A 17978-nucleotide genomic window follows, 5' to 3' on the forward strand; every position below is an offset into this window, starting at 1 on the left:
AAAATTCTACCCTCATGAAACTTACCCAGTTTCAAGGTATATTATTTTTTATGTACATCATACAAACCAATTCCAAAATTAATGCTGTACGTATGATCTAAAGTTGATGCTTATATGTATTCAATCCTGTTTCCTTCTTTTATAATGCATTTATTATAATTATATCTCTCAACTAAATTTTGTAAATGCTGACATTCACAGATTTGAAACCTCTAAGAAAAACATAAAATGCTGGTGGAATTAGAATCATCTCATTTCAGACTTTCTTAAATAATGGTAATTGAAAGTTTATAGGCAGCTTCAATAATTCCTAATCAGTGCTTTTTAACACATTAGCAGTTGGTGTCTGGAGTCTGACATTTGCTGTGAATGAGTGCCTGACAGCTTTTGTTGTAAGTTTGGGCTTCTTTTGCCTAGTAATTTGCTCCCTGCTGTCTAAGGGGAGGGAACTTTACTTTCCCAGATGTCCTACAAAGTGTCAGTGTCAGTCTCCCAACCCACCCCAGAGCTCACTGCTCCCCACCAATACCAGCGACCCTGACCTGAAGGTTTCCTAGCTACGGGTCAGATATGACTTGTACTGGGATTGGGAGGGCTTCTCCTGAGATGCACCTGCCAGTCTTCAGAATATCTAGAGAGTTTCTTTTTATGCAAGACCTTACAGAGACATCCAGAGCATCAGTTGAGAGCGGAATCTCCTTCACGCACTAAGAATATTCAGTTTGTAATACAATTAACAAAAGCACACTTTGCATTGGATTGTATATACTATACAATGGCAACCTGATATTTATGTCCTATTCAACTTCCCCAAAGGGTTAGAGAAAACCTTTAGAGTGAAATGGCTAACCAAATGAGATCTACCGTATCTGTCATTTTTCCTATCATTGCTGAAACTCTTCTGGGCCTCATGCTGTTCTTGTCTCACACTGCCTATTCTGTCAGAGGATCTGACCAATGGGGGCCTGAGCTGAAAATGTAACCCTCATTAGGAAGAAAAGTTTAACTCCATTCACTAAACCTTACCCCACCTACCCCATCTTTATTTAACTGTTTCACACTACCAATACCATATAGGCTACACATACAACAGTGCTATCTAATCCAGCCTAATTCATCAAGCAAGAATTTAATGAATAACTACTAAATACGCAAAATAGACAGAGAATGACTATGGCAGGGACTTGGACCTCCTACAAGGTCCCTCCTGTTTGTGTGCTTGAAGGATATTGTCACCTGCTGGCCCATAGTTCACAGTTTTTCTTTGTTTTGTTTTTTGTATATTGAAAAATGTGACTTTTATACTACAATGAACCAAATCATAGCCTCCCCACTTCACCACTTATGTATATGATTCCATTTTCTTTTAATAAATATACCACATTCCCAACAGCTTATAATCATTTCCGTACAGGAAGCTGGCAAGGAAATGTGCTCCCAAGCTATGGATATGCAAAACATCATCAACAAATCATAAATGCATTTTACTGGACAAAAGAAGGCCCTCCCCAAAGACTGCATACTGTGTGAATCCATGCATACAACATTCAGGAAAAGGTGAGACTATAAATATTGAGAACAAATCAATGGTTTTCAAGGTTCGGACGGGGGTGCTGGGCTTACCTAGAAAGAAACTACATAAGGGAATTTTGGCATAGAGAGAGAGAGATGAATCTGTGTCATGATTTTAGGAGTAGTTGCATGACTCTGAGTATCAAAACCTACAGAATTGTATAGTCAGGAATAATTGTATTTTAGGTAAGAAAAAGTTAATAAATATCAAAGCCCATGTGATGAAAAGAATTCCAGCTATAAGTCTAATAAGTATAAATTTGCCACACTACCTAAGATATATATTTATATCATCTTTAGTTATTAGCCTTTAGACTTATGATGTCCAAAACAATACTAGAATTTTGATAAGATATATCCAAGTATTTAAATACCCTATAATCATAGATACATGGAATCTAAAAGTTATAAAGAATCTTGAGGGTAATTTACCATTAGATTAACAGATTAACAAGAAAAACATATAATCATCTCAGTAGATTCAGAAAAATCCTCTGATGATATCCAACATCCAATTCTGGCTAGAAAAAAAAAGACAAAATCAAACAAAAACCCTCTCAGCACTCAAGGCATAGAAAGGAACAACCACAATCTAACGAACCACATCTACAAAAACTGTGAAGCAAACATCATACTTAATAGTAGAAGATTGAATGCTTTCCCCTAAGATGAGGAGCAAATCAAGGGACTACTTTGGACCACTTCTATTTAACATTACTGGCCATTCTACACAGAGGTACAAGGGAACTATGTTTTCATGCCTATTTACCAAATTATACACTTCAAATATGTGTGTGTTTTTTGTATATCGAATATACCTCAATAAAGCTTTAAAAATTATGTGATTTAAGCACAGTCCTTTCACCTACTGCTAACCAAAGCCTAATCAAGTTCTTGGTCTCTTCACCATCTGAGAATATTGGATCGTAGAAGTAGCCGGGAAGTCAGGAAGTCACTAGGTGGAGACAGGCCTGATGTTTGGGAAGTGGCTAAGCCTTCTCTTCTGACAAAATGGAGTAAAATAAATCAGACTTCCAGAAATCCTGCTCACTAGGAGCATACACTATGAGTTCTAACCTCACTGAGAAGTAGAAAAGATAGTATAAAAGACTTAGGGTTTTGGAATCACACAGATTTCAAGTCAAATTCTGAATTAACCAAATCTTGGCTGTGTGATTTTGAAATATTTATTACACTTTCTGAGCTTCAGTTCCTGCTCTGTCAAATGAGGACAATAATACTTTTTTTTCTAAAGGGTGCTTTGAGGAACAAATAAGTTATTCTACATTAAATGACATATATTAGGCATTCAATAAATATTGTACAAGTTCCCTTTCTCTTCTCCAAAATCCTTTAAGTCTTTTCTGCTTTTATTTTGTTTCCAAAGCCTTGTAAATAATTATCCAATTATTTATTAGGTATTTTCTCAAAATCAACCCCCGTGCTGTGTAGTGAGTTATCATAGAAGAAACAGGCATGGCATTTATCTAGAAAGAGCTCACAGTCTAGTCAGGAAGACCAATGTATAGAAACAAATGCTATCCTGCAATCAAAGTAAGTACTACAAAAAGTAGGGCTACAACAAGTAGAGTGAATAATTTTGCTCAGATGACTCAAGTAAGGTTTTTCCAGAGCAAAAAGAATGTCTTAAAATATGGATGAGAGTTACTAGGTTTATGTGGATGTGGATGTAGGGAAAAGCATTTCAAGCTGAGCAAACAAAAAATATATACTACATTCACAGGCTTTACTAACAAAGTGCTTTTTGCATCTTGCTTCATGACGTAAGTCTGATCCACACACACTGAGACCAACTTCAGGTGTCACCAAGCAAAGCTCATTAACAATTCTCCAGTGCAAGCTCTCACCTCTCCATTCTTTGATCATCCTTTTCTTCTGAACCAAACTCGGTCTCGTTCTATTAGCATGAGCCACACCCAGCAGGAGGACCCTTGTTGGGGCCCAACTTGGGAGGGTCAGTAACGCATGGACTCCTATAGCAAGTGTTTAACTGCACGACAATCTGCCCGAAAACTGCATGGCACACTTATCCTATATGATCTTCACGTCCTTGGTCTACCCCAGGCTGTGGGAAAGTAAATAGAAGAGGCCCAGACCATCAACAATCTAATCTTGGAAAAAGAGGTTGTGCCTTCTAAGTTCCCCACCAAGTCTGTCTTTATCACAATATCTGTATCACTTGAAGGCTTCTCCCTCTTAGGCTATAGGAAGTAAAGAAATGGCAAACTCCTTGGGCATATCAGATATAGATATAAATACTGAATATTAGTTTTCCAAACTAATTGCAGAGGGAATGAAACAAATTACCCGCCTCGAAATTGCTGAGCACCTTAGAGAAAAGTACCAAATAACCATACCACAACCAGCAAATCTGAAACATCTGGAATCAGATCCTTTGAAATACACATCAAAAGCTATATATTGAATAGATCAAGGAAGTATTCTTCTCCTGAGCTGGACGAGTTAATTTGATTTAGAACCACAGACAGTAAACTGTCCCATTTCCCTTACCATGCCATTGCATCTCTTTTCATGAAGTGTTCTAATATGCTGCCTTGATTTGAAGTTGCCTAGATGTGAGAGGCATCATGAAATCCTACAGGTACCAAATTCTTGATTTCAAGATTTGTGCTCATTTCATTGCAATATGCTGCTTCTGAAAGAATGGGCATGCCATTCTCCCCTCCCCCACCATACCTTTTAGAAGGATCTTGAGTAATTGAAGCTCACTCAGGATTGCTCAGTTTTGATGTGGAAAAGGGAGAGATTGGAGTTTAGGTACATGAGTCCAAGGAGAGTCAAACTTGGAACACCTTACAAAGAAGAAACAATAATTAGAAGGCTCTAAAAAGAAGTAAAGGAAAAGGAACTACTTACGTGCTTTGTGCTGTGCTAAGTACTTAATCACAGCCAGTGATAGCTATTAATATCTCTATTTTAAAGATAAAGAAACTGAGGCTTGGTGAAGTGGTAAAGATGGTCACAAAGCCATCAGTCTTTTATAATCATAATAACATTATTTGAATAGTACTTGGTATTTTCCAATGTGTTGCTAAATCCATTCTTTAAATTGCTCCTATTTTCATCTGTATGAAAAGGACAAGACATATCAAGACATCTGTATGAACAGGACAAGACATTTTCTGAATTCTATTTTATACCTGATCAAACTAAGGCACAGAGCTTTAAATCCTTTGTCTAATTGACTGCCAAAACCCCCCACTACCCCATAGCTTACAATAGTAACAATTTATTGTATCTCATGATTCTGCAGTGAAGTATCTGAGCAGGGCTCAGCTGTATGACTCTTCCAAGTAGCCCTGAAATCTCTCAGTAGTATTCACCTGGCAGATGGGCTGGTTTGGAGGACTGAAGATGGCTTCACTCATGTCTGGTGCTTTGTCAGGTATAGCTGGTAGGCTGGACTCATCTGGGACTTTTTTTCTTTTTAATTTTATTGAGATACAATTGACAAATACCATTGTTTAGATTTAAAGTGTACAACGTGATGATTTGACATACATATACATTGTGGAATGATTACCAAGATCAAGGGGACTTTTGACCAGAATGCCTACACATGGCCTCTCCAGCATGATGGTCCTAGGTTAGTTCCAAAAGAGGGTGTTCCAGCGAACAAGAAGGAACTGCATGACCTTTATAACCTAACTTTGAAAGTCACATAGTCACTTCTCCCAGATTCTATTGGCCAAAGCAGTCATAAACTCATGCAAATTCAACAGGAGGGAAGGTAAACATGAAATGAAATGGCAAAGGACCCGTGATGATGTTTCAAGACTGGCATAGGTGCACAGGTACTATTGGAATCGTGATTTAAAGCCACAACTTTGTCCCATTCCCTTGATGCTCTATCTGAGGAACCACCAACGATTCACAAGCCTGCAGGGTTGGAAGGGCAGGGAAAAGGGGCTGTCAGGGAACAATGGCAGCCCAGAAGGCATAGACTCAGGGCTGTGCCGAGAATCCATTGCCAGTTGTGTTGGTCTAACATGAAAATCTAGAAATCCAGATTTTTATGTGAAATCTCCCAATTTTTAATTATTAGGAAATAATTCAAAATTTTAATATACTACATGAATTAATTTTAATCTCTAGGTTTTTTTTTTTTTTTTGCATTACGCGGGCCTCTCACTGTTGTAGCTTCTCTCGTTGCGGAGCACAGGCTCCAGACGCACAGGCTCAGCGGCCATGGCTCACAGGCCCAGCCGCTCCATGGCATGTGGGATCTTCCTGGACCAGGGCACGAACCCGTGTCCCCTGCATCGGCAGGCAGACTCTCAACCACTGCGCCACCAGGGAAGCCCAATCTCTAGGTTTTTTTCACATCTTTATTGGAGTATAAATGCTTTACAATGTTGTTAGTTCCTATTGTACAACAAAGTGAATCAGCTATATGTATACATATACCCCCATATCCCCTTCCTCCTGAGCCTCCCTCCCATCCTCCCTATCCCATCCCTCTAGATGGTCACAAAGCACCGAGCTGATCTCCCTATGCTATGCAGCAGCTTCCTACTACCTATCTATTTTACGTTTGGTAGTGTATATATGTCAATGCTACTGTCTCACTTCATCCCAGCTTCCCCTTCCCCCGCCCCGTGCCCTCAAGTCCATTCTCTACATCTGCATCTTTATTCTTGCCCTGCAACTAGGTTCATCAGTACTGCTTGTTAAAATTCCATATATATGCATTAGCATACAGTATTTGTTTTTCTTTCTGACTTACTTCACTCTGTATGACAGATTCTAGGTCCATCCACCTCACTACAAATAACTCAATTTTGTTCCTTTTTATGGCCGAGTAATATTTCATTGTATATATGTGCCACATCTTCTTTATCCATTCATCTGTTGATGGACATTTAGGTTGCTTCCATGTCCTGGCTATTGTAAATAGTGCTGCAATGAACATTGTGGTACATGAACCCTTTTGAATTATGGTTTTCTCAGGGTATATGCCCAGTAGTGGGATTGTTGGGTCATATGGTAGTTCTATTTTTAATTTTTTAAGGAACCTCCATAGTGTTCTCCATAGCGGCTGTATCAATTTACATTCCCACCAACAGTGCAGAAGGGTTCCCTTTTCTCCACACCCTCTCCAGGATTTGTTTGTAGACTTTTTAATGATGGCCATTCTGACTGGTATGAGGTGATCCCTCATTGTGGTTTTGATTTGCGTTACTCCAATGATGCTGGATTGGAGCATACATTGGATTACAGCTTTGGATTACTCCAAAAGCTACTCCAATGTTGAGCAGCTTTTTATGTATTTGTTGGCCATCTGTATGTCTTCTTTGGAGAAATGTCTATTTAGGTCTTCTGCCCATTTTTGGATTGGGTTGTTTGCTTTTGTGATACTGAGCTGCATGAGCTGTTTGTATATTTTGGAGATTAATCCTTTGTCAGTTGCTTCGTTTGCAAATATTTTCTGCCATTCTGAGGGTTGTCTTTTCATTTTGTTTATGATTTCCCTTGCTTTGCAAAAGCTTTTAAGTTTCATTAGGTCTCATTTGTTTATTTTTGTTTTTATTTCCCTAACTCTAGGAGGTGGGTCAAAAAGGATCTTGCTGTGATTTATGTCATAGAGTATTCTGCCTATGTTTTCCTCTAAGAGTTTGATAGTGTCTGGCCTTACATTTAGGTCTTCAATCCATTTTGAGTTTATTTTTGTATATGGTGTTAGGGTGTGTTATAATATCATTCTTTTACATGCAGCTGTCCATTTTTTCCAGCACCACTTATTGAAGAGGCTGTCTTTTCTCCATTGTATATTCTTGCCTTTTTCAAAGATAAGGTGACCATATGTGCGTGGGTTTATCTCTGGGCTTTCTATCTTGTTCCATTGATCTATATTTCTGTTTTTGTGCCAGTAGCGTACTGTCTTGATTGCTGTAGCTTCGTAGTATAGTCTGAAGTCAGGGAGCCAGATTCCCCCAGCTCTGTTTTTCTTTCTTAAGATTGTTTTGGCTATTCGGGGTCTTTTGTGTTTCCATACAAATTGTAAAATTTCTTGTTCTAGTTCTGTGAAAAATTCCATTGGTAATTTGATAGGGTTAATCTCTAACTTTTATCTCTATATCACACAATTTGAACTTTTCTGTTTTGTTTTTATGTCTAGAGGAAAATGAGTTAATTATTTGTTTCTTTTGCCAACTACAAATTGGCACATGCCATCTACCTCTGCAAGAATTAAATCATGAGTCACTGCAGCTGCTGACCTTCAACACTCCCTAAAAGGAGTTTAGGGTGGAGATCAGGAATAAGGCACTCTGTGCTCTGGGAAAAACTGGCAGAAGAGGTCTTCATATAGTTAGATATATTCAGGAGATTTTATGAGCCCAATTCTTGCCTCTCCTCATGTCTACAAAAGCACTAAAATCATTAACGGTGACATCTGCTCCTCGTGACTAGCGGCCAGCCTCTGCCAAAATGTGTGCTTGACTGCACGTACCCCGTTCACTAAAATCGTATGTAACACTGACCTCCCCCACTGCCTCTTTGGAGCAGTTTCTCAGAGCCCTCTGAAATGCTATCTCCCAGGCTAGAGTCCTCATTTTGTCCCCAATAAAACTTCCTCACAACCCTCACATTGTGCATTTTTTCAGTTGACACTTTCAAAGCAAGAAGTATAGGTCCCAAATACAGGTCTGGAGTCAGACAGCCACAAGTTCCAGTCCCGGTTTTGCCACCTGATAATTCTGTGCCTGATGCTAAGTCACTTATGCTCTCTGAGCCTGTGTCCTCAACTGTAAAATGGGGATAATAATAATAGTTATCTCATAGGACTTCTCAGAGTGAACATGAGGCAAGAAGGCTAGCACAGCTCATGACACATAGTAGGTCCTCAGTCAGTGGTACTTATTATTATGAAGGGGAAAACCTCCTCCCCCACTCTGACAAGAATCAGTGTGGAGAACTTTCACCATAAGTTAAAAGACCTGAGTTTTATTCTGTCCTGAAGTGAGTCTAGGCTATGGATCAGTAGCCAGGGAGGCGGGAAAGTAGGAGGCCCCTGCAAAACTAAGGTCCAAGACAGGCTATGACTTGAATAAAGTGCTTGAAAAGAAAGGCCATGGTCTACACAGAGGCTGAAGGACCAGGCAAGCAGCATCGTTGAGCCCTGGCCTTGGAATCAGGTTGTTACTTAGATGACCTTGGGAATATCACAGGATTTCTGTGGAGTTTGCTTGAATTCCTCACAGGTAAAATAAATAACATAATCGCTTCTTAAAAGGGTTGATGTGAAGATCAACTGAATGAGCTCATGTGAATTATCTGTCAATGTCTCATACATATACTTAATGAATGTTTATTGAATCTGACTCTGAGCCATTCCAAAGTCAGGCAGATGTTTCCTCTTTAAAACTCAGAACACACATGTACACACACATACACATACACACACACACGGGTGCATCTAAAACTGTTGAAACCTGAATACACCCGGTGGATTGTACCAATGTCAACTTCCTGGTATGAATATTGTACTATAGTTATGGGAGATGTAATCATTAAGAAAAACGAATTGAAAGCTATACATGGGACCTCTGCACGTTTTGTTTGTTAGGTTTTTGGGTTTTTGTTTTTTTTTTGCTACTTCCTATGAATCTATAATTGTTTCAAAGTAAAAAGTTTTTTAAAAGTCAGAAGAAACAGTGGAATATAAACCAAAGAGAGAGTGAGAGAAATCAGCAAGACACTCATAACAGAACACAAGGCAAAGATCAGGAAGGTGGGGAGGGTAGGGGCAGCGGCAGGAAATTCACAGGTATTGAAAAAGGCCAGATGAAGCCTGTAGGGAAACAAACAGCTGTGAAGCACTGATCCTAAAGCTTCAAATCTGAGGCCATTTTCTCTCACAGCCTAGACACTTCTTGCCTGGTTACTATTCTATTCAGAAGACTATCTTGGGACCTAGCCAGACCAATGGCTGCAGACAGAAACAGGTAAATGAGAACACAGGACCAGAACCAGAGGGTGCACTATGGAATAGAGGAGGAGACAGAGGAAGGAATAGTGGCCACCAGAAAACATATCAAAATTTGCCACATGTGGTTTTACATATGTCCCAGAGCTTGCTCTGAGGCAAATCTTGAATGGTGCATTTGGGTTTCAGGCAGATCGGTGATCACTTTCTTGTTTATTCAATCCACAGAAAGGTTAATTATGCTAGTGACTGTGGTTGGGAAACAATTCTTGGAAAATGCTTTGGTAACAACAGGTTGGCAGTGTATGAAAACCATCTGCTTCCCACAAATGTTAAGGTAAACTTTCAAACTTGTGGGGTTAGCAATTACAGATTGTATGGTAGTTTAGCAGAGGGAAAATACATGTTGTGTTGATGTAGACTTTTGAGATCTTCTTGACACCCAGCCGAGAAAGAACACCCTGTTATAAGAAGGATGGTCTTCGAGCATATCAAAACTTTGGGTAAGTCATCTTTGTTTGCACGTATTAAGGCTAACAGAACAAGAACATCACACAAGGGAATATAGTATTTATACTGAATGTCTCCTAAGTAAATTAAGCCTCTCCGGTTTGCTCTTGCCTTGACCCACTAATGGGAACAGGATTATAGATGGAAGATTTGTTTCTTATAAAAATATTCAGTTTATTCTACAAAGGAACATAAAATGCTGCTCCTCTGACCCCGTGGCAGGAGCTGCTCTCAAGGGCTGCAGTTGTGGTTGTTCCAGCTGCTTTGTCATGAAGAGGTCTACTCTCCAACTCTTCTGATGGCAGGGCTTCATGGCTCCCCACCTCCACTCTGAAGGAGAGAAATGGAAAGGGCTAACGGGCTCCTAACTTAGCAAATGTTGTCAGGACCACTAATCCATCATTCTAAGGGTACTTCTCAAAGAGACAGATTCTTGTGAAAATCATTCAGCTGACGCTGAGAGGGAATATCTTAAGTAGAGTGGAGTTCAAAATTATGAATGGCAGCAGAGAATGGACACAAATCATATTTGCTAATGGAAGTGAAAAATCTAATTTGTCCCTTGTGGTTACATCTTGAATAGCAACACCTTATAATGCTTAGGCCCTAGGTGGCTTATGTCCACTACTTATTGAGGAATGGCCACATAAATATATAAATTAAAATTTTAGGCAATTTTAGATCTATAGGTGATTAACACCGTCCCCACAACATTCTCATCCTGATTGGCCATTCATGACATTTCTGTTAAGATCTGGAAAGGCAGGGTGAAGAAAATGGTGACATCTACCTCAATTTGTATGTGTGAACATCTTATAGCGGCGGTTATAAAAAAAAAAGGAAACTTCTATCCTTGTCAGAAGACTGCAAGGCATTCAAAAGAACACAGAGGGGCTTCCCTGGGGGCACACATTGGCTTCCCTGGCCAATGCAGGGGACACGGGTTCAAACCCTGGTCTGGGAAGATCCCACATGCCACAGAGCAACTAAGTCCATGCGCCACAACTACTGAGCCTGCACTCTAGAGCCCGCAAGAAACAACTAATGAGCCCGTGTGCCACAACTACTGAAGCCCGTGCGTCTAGAGCCCATGCTCTGCAACAAGAGAAGCCACCTCAATAAGAAGCCTGTGCACCGTAATGAAGAGTAGCCCCCGCTCGCCGCAACTAGAGAAAGCCTGTATGCAGCAAGGACCCCATGCAGCCAAAAATAAATAAATAAATTTATTAATTTTAAGAAACGGAACAAAGAATCTGGAATCAGATGATATTTATTTTAATAGAGACTCTGACACCAAATAACTGACCTTGTGCTAGGTATTCAAACTCTACAAATCACAGAATTTTCATAATTAAAACTGGATCGACAACAATAATATGCTTCTCATAGGATTGCTGTATGAGACCCAGCTATCTCTCCAAGTGACAGATACATATTATTTCCTTCTTCTTTGTTAATCAGGTCCCAGTTTTGCTTAGGTGTTCACACTCTCCTTGGCTATATGCTCAGAGGAAGGACCCCTCCCCAGGCCTCAGTGGTTAATCTTGACTAGTCTAAGTCAAACATGGCCCTTCCGTTGCTCCTGACAAAATCTGGTTTAGGCATAGGCATGTGACAAAATTCTTGCCAAAGAGACATGAAGGGAAGACTCTGGGGGAAGGAGGCCTCCAGAAGATGGATTATTCACTCTTACACAGTGCCCCATAAAGACAACTTCACTTTCCTACCTCAGGATAGTGTTAGCTACATATGAGACCCATAACTGCAGTGACTATAAAACCATGAGAACAAAGCCAAGAGAATTTTAAAGAACCCAAGCTAGATCCGGGGTGCATTTACGAATTAGCAGCCAAAGAACCAGCCTATCTCTGAACTTCTTGTTATGTAAGATGATAAATTTATTCTGTTTAAGCTACTTTTTGTTTTACTTGCAGCATCCCAGGGAATCCTACCTGATACAATACAAGAATCAAATAAATAATGTCTATGGGGGTCTACCCTCCAGATATGGGATGGACCAGATGCAAATGGAACATTACCAAATTTGCAAGCCAGCTTCAATGCATCTCAGTCTCAGACTGTATTCGTGTGACCTGCCCTCTATTGACGATCTTGAGCATATGGCAAACTCACTCTAGAGGCAAATGACATCTCCAAGAGCTTCCACAAATTCCCATAAATTATGTCTGCCATTCAATTAAACATAACAGACATATCAACAAACAAGAATAACAGGAAAACCACAGACAATGGAAAAAGAACAGGAGATGACCTGGTTTGGGAACCCATCAGACATGAATTTTAAAATAACTGTCAGTAGAGGCTTCCCTGGTGGCACAGTGGTTGAGAATCCACCTGCTAATGCAGGGGGCACGGGTTCGAGCCCTGGTCTGGGAAGATTCCACATGCCAAGGAGCAATTAGGCCTGTGTGTCACAGCTGCTGAGCCTGCGCTCTAGAGCCCACAAGCCACAACTACTGAGCCCACATGCCACAACTACTGCGACCTGCACACCTAGAGCCCATGCTCTGCAATGGGAGAGGCCACCACAATGAGAAGCCTGCGCACCACAACAAAGAGTGGTCCCTACTTGCCACAACTAGAGAAAGCCTGCGTGCAGCAACAAAGACCCAACACAGCCAAAAATTTTAAAAAAATAATAAAATAAATTAAATAAATAAATTTTTTAAAAAGCCTTTGTCCAACTTAATTAAAAAAATAAATGTCAGTAAAATGTGGAGATGACAAGATGGAGAATGTATCAGAGAACTGGCACTTACAAAAATCCAATTAAAAATTTAGAACTAAAAAATATAATAATCAAAATTAAGAATTCTATATGGACATAACAGTGAACCAGGAGTTAGGTCAATAGAAACTATTCAAGCTAACACAGGGAGAGCAAGAAAAGATGAAAATTTTAGTAAGTACCAAGAAAGACATATGAGAGAGGATATAAAGCTCTATCATGTATATAATGGAATTGTGTAAAGGAAGAAGAAAAAGAAAGGATCAAAGGCAATATTTGAAAGTTGACAGTTGAAAATTATCAAAAATTGACAAGATATTAAGCCACAGATTAAAGTAGGATATATAAAAAGAAAACCACACCTAGGAATATCATAATAAGACTACTAAAAACCAAAAACAAAATCATTTTAAAAGCAGCCAGAGGAAAAAGCACATTTATCTTCAAAGGAGCAATAGTAAAACTTAATGCCTGACTTTTCAATAGAAACTTTAGAGGCTATAAAACTATAAAAATGCTTTTTAAAGTTCTTAAAGGAAATAACTATTAACTCCCAAAACTAAAACCAATGAGAAATGGTACATACTGAACAGAAATAAGTATTTATGCCCTACCAAAAGAAAGCCTGTACAATAATGTTCGTCACAGCTTTATTATTAATAGCCCAAAATGAAAAACAACCCAAGTGTCCATCAATAATAGAGTGGATAAATAAATTGTAATAGAGTCAATGGGATACTACATGGCAATAAAAAGAAAACCCACTATTACACATAAAAGATGATTCCACAGACCTAATGTTGAGTCAAAGAAGCCAGAAACAAAAGTACATGTTGTATGGTACCACTTGTATGAAGTTCAAGAACAGGCAAAACTAACGTATTGTTGAAGAACACAGAACTGCAGTTACTTCTATAGCAAAAGTGGTGTCTGTAGGGAAGGATGGGAAAACGTCTTGGAGTGCTCTACATGTTCAAAACCTTGATTTGGATGGTATACATAAAACTTCATCAAGCTGAATGCTGAGATTTTGTGCTTTGAATATATGTAAGTTGTCCCTAAGTAAAAACAATGTCACATATAAAGAAGAAAAAAGCAAAGAGTAAATAAAAATGTTTCTATACAAGCAAACAAAAAACCCTGAGAAAATTCATTGTCAACAGAATCCCACTAAAGTAGTTAGCTCTTCAGACAGTAGGAAAATGATTCTAAGCAATAAAATCAAAATGCAGGAAAGAATTAAGGACAATTGGTAGAGGTACATCAAGTATATAAACCTAAATGAATATTGTCTATAAACAATGATAATAATGTCTTGCGAACTCTAAAATGTATGTGTTACTTTGCTTGACATTAATAACCAAAAATCAGGAAAAGAATAAAAGGAGTATGAATGTTCTCAATCAGCAATATCTGGGAAGTGGTAAAAGATCTAATTTATATTAGACTGTAATTAGTTAAGTGTGCTTGTAATTTCTAGGATACCCACGAAAAGTATGGTAAAAGAATGTATAACTAACAGGTTAATAGAGGAGAAATAATGAAGCTAGACATGAGAGAAAACAGAACACACAAATACACCAGTATACACATTAGGTGTAAGTGGATTAATATTTTGATTAAAAACAAAAATTAACAGACTGAATAAAACAAAACACAACAATATGCTCCATCTTTAAATATAAAGATATTAGACAAACTGTAAGTAAAAGATAGCTTCCTAGGCTGGATTTCTTCAGAAACAGACCCTGACACAAGTATTTGAGTGCAAATAGTTTACTATTAAGTGATGACAGGATCATATGTAAGGGAATGAGAAAATAACACAGGGAAAGGAAGGATACTGGATGCATTAATGAACAGTTTAATTCTTGGGGCAATTGTAACTGAATTCTGCTATGGACTGATGTGGGATGGTATAAAATATATATCACAGTTGTCTCAACTGAGGGGTTAGAAAACTGAGGTATTTATCCTTAAACTCCCACACCTTATTGGCAGAGGGCTCTGCCTGGAGAACTACTAACTCCCCCTACTTCCTGTCTGCCACAGGAGTCAATTAAAAATGTCAGGCAGAGAGTTGAAGGTGCTTATGGGACTCAGTAGGATGGTTTAGCATTTCCTGGAAGACTGAGTGCTGAGGAGATACCAGCAGGGCATCCATAGCTTCAGCCACAAATGAAAATATATATACCATGCAAACACTAATTTAAAAAAAAGAAAAACAACTACATCAGACAATGTAGGTAAGACACATTTTTAAACAAAATTTTTGGCTGTGCCGCACAGCATGTGTTATCTTAGTTCCCTGACCAGGGATTGAACCCATGCCCCCTCCATTGGAAGCGCAGAGTCCCAACCACTGGACCACCAGGGAAGTCCCAAGACACACTTTTAGAAATTAAAAAAAAATTTTCATAGGATGAAAGGATGATTTAACACTTATTAATATGAACTCAATTGCATAGATTCACAATACATGAAATATAAACTGACATAAGAAAAAATAAATATATAGTCATAGAAATATTAGCATGCCTCTCTCAATAACCAGTATATACACTGACAAAAATATCAGTAAAAACAAACAAAAAAAGATCTGAATAGCACAAATAATACTCTGGAACTAACTGACACCTATAGAACACTGCAACTGAGAGCAACAGTAGCAGTACACACAGTATTTTCAAGTGTACATAAAACATTTATCAAAATTGACAATACACCTGACTATAAAGCAAGTCTCAACACCTTGCAAATAATTTAAGTCATACATAATATGCCCTCTGAACACGGTGGTTTAGAGCTAGAAAACAATAACAAAAATCTAAACAGAAAATCCCTAAAACTTAAAGTATACACACTACTATATATAAAATAGATAATCAACAAGGGCCTAGTATATAGCACAGGGAACTATACAAAATATCTTGTAATAATCTATAATGAAAGAGGATGTATAGTGTGTGTGTATATATATACATATATATATATAAAACTGAGTCACTTTGCTGTACACCTGAAAATAAAACAACATTGTAAATCAAATATATTTCAATAAAAATTAAAAATATAAATATATAAATAAATACATATATAAACAGAGTGAAAAGGTAAACCACAAATTGGGAGAATATATTTGCCATATGTATACAGCAAAGAACCCGTATCCAGAATTAAAAAAAAAAAAAAAAGCCTACAAATCAAGAAGAAAAAAGACAGAAAACCTGGAGAGGCACTTCACAAAAGGAGATATTCAAATAGCCAATAAGCATATGCAAAGACACTCAACTTCATTAGGTGTTAGAGAAATGCAAATTGAAATAAAAATAATACCACTACACACCCAACAGAAAGGGTATAAATAAAAATTCTGACAATACCGATTGTTGGTAAGTATGTGGAGCTACTAGAACTCTCATTCTCCGCTGGTGGGGGAATAAATTGTTTGAATTACTCTGAGAAACCTTATGCAGTACCTAATCAAGCTGAAGATTTACACTCTACAACACAGCAATTTATCTCTTAGGTATACAACCAGCAGAAATGTGTTTCTGTTTTACCCGTATTATCAAAAGACAAACAGAAGAATTCATAACAACCCAAATGTCCATTAATAGTAGAATGAATTTTAAAAAATACTATACAGCAGCAAGAAAGAATTATTGCTACAAGTAACAACATGGATGAATCTCACAAACTAATTGAAAGGAATAAACCACACGTAAGAGTATATAATTCCATCTACTAAAGTTCAAAAACAGGCAAAATTAATCTAAGTTGTTGGAAAGCAGAACAGCGGTTACCTTTGGTTAGGAAGAGGCACAGGGAGATTTGCGGGGTGGGGGGGTATAGGAAATCTTCACTTTTTTATCTCAGTGCTGGTTACATAGGTACACATACTTTGTAAAAATTACTTGACCACTTGTGATTCATACATTTTTCTGAATATATATCATAGGTAAATAAAATGTATTGAAATAAAACAACACACATTATATAAATGTACTTTGTAAAATGAAAAATATGTAAAAGCAAAATGAATGTCCACAAGAGTACTTTGTAAAGAAGTTTGATTGCTCCGTTGTAGGAACAAAGTAAATGATCAAGAGATGTTTGACTTTAAAAATATGTGTATCACTGAGTCACTTTGCTGTATAGCAGAGACTGGCACAGCACTGCAAATCAACTATACTGCAAAAAAAAATTCTTTTTAAAGAGATGTTTGACAAAGACAGGAAGAAAGAAATATACAAAGGACTGAATAAAAACAGTGGAAAGGAAAAGAGAGAGGGAGGGAGAGTCCAACAATGCAGTACAGCCAGGGATGTTCTACCTTGAGCGAACTCTGTCCTGCTAGCTCTCGGATTCACTGATATGACTTGTACAAAAATCCAAGCAACTGTGACAGTCAGTTAACTGCTAAGTACCAAGCTCTGGGCTCTTCTTCAATCATGCCAAGGACGTACTTTATACCTATTTTATGGGTGAGTGTAATGAGGCTTGGAGAGGTTAGATACCTGTGCAAAGTCACAAAACCGGTAAAGACAGAAGCAAGGATGTGAATCCCTGTCGATGTGACTTCCAGACCATATTCTCAACAGCCACCCTCTCCTGCTAACACAGTAATCAATAGTTATCTATTTAGATATGTTTTGAAAGGCTAAGTAAGTAGCAAGGTCTAAGGATCTCCTGCATCCCAAACTGCTTTCCTAATATTTATCTTCCTTTATCTTTTTAAAAAATCTTCCTTTATGTTTGATGAACAGAGATGATGTTCCTCAGGAAAGGAAAAAGTGATGACATAGCAACAGCTTGATGTCCCACAAAGCTGTCTGGAGTTGGTCCCTGGAGGTGTTTGTGGTTTGCACACGCAGGTGACGGCAATGGGGATCTAAAGCAATGGGACTCATGTACACTGACTTCATCACTTACTAAAGGAAAGAGTCCTTTGCTCTGAAAACAAATGTGTTCCTTCCATTGCTCAGAAAGACCTCTTTATTCACAACCTGATCTTGGCCTCAGGCTGGCCTGGCACTTGCAGTATCAAAACCACACTGGAAACCCTCTGAGTGATACCTTCATTCCCCTGTGCACTTCCTCCATCCAGGCAGCACTGTCCCTCACCTCATTTTAATACTTTGGCATTCAGTGTCCTACTCTTCTGGAACATGATTC

This window comes from Lagenorhynchus albirostris, chromosome 2 (assembly GCF_949774975.1).
Source record: "Lagenorhynchus albirostris chromosome 2, mLagAlb1.1, whole genome shotgun sequence".
Classification (NCBI taxonomy): Eukaryota; Metazoa; Chordata; class Mammalia; order Artiodactyla; family Delphinidae; genus Lagenorhynchus; species Lagenorhynchus albirostris.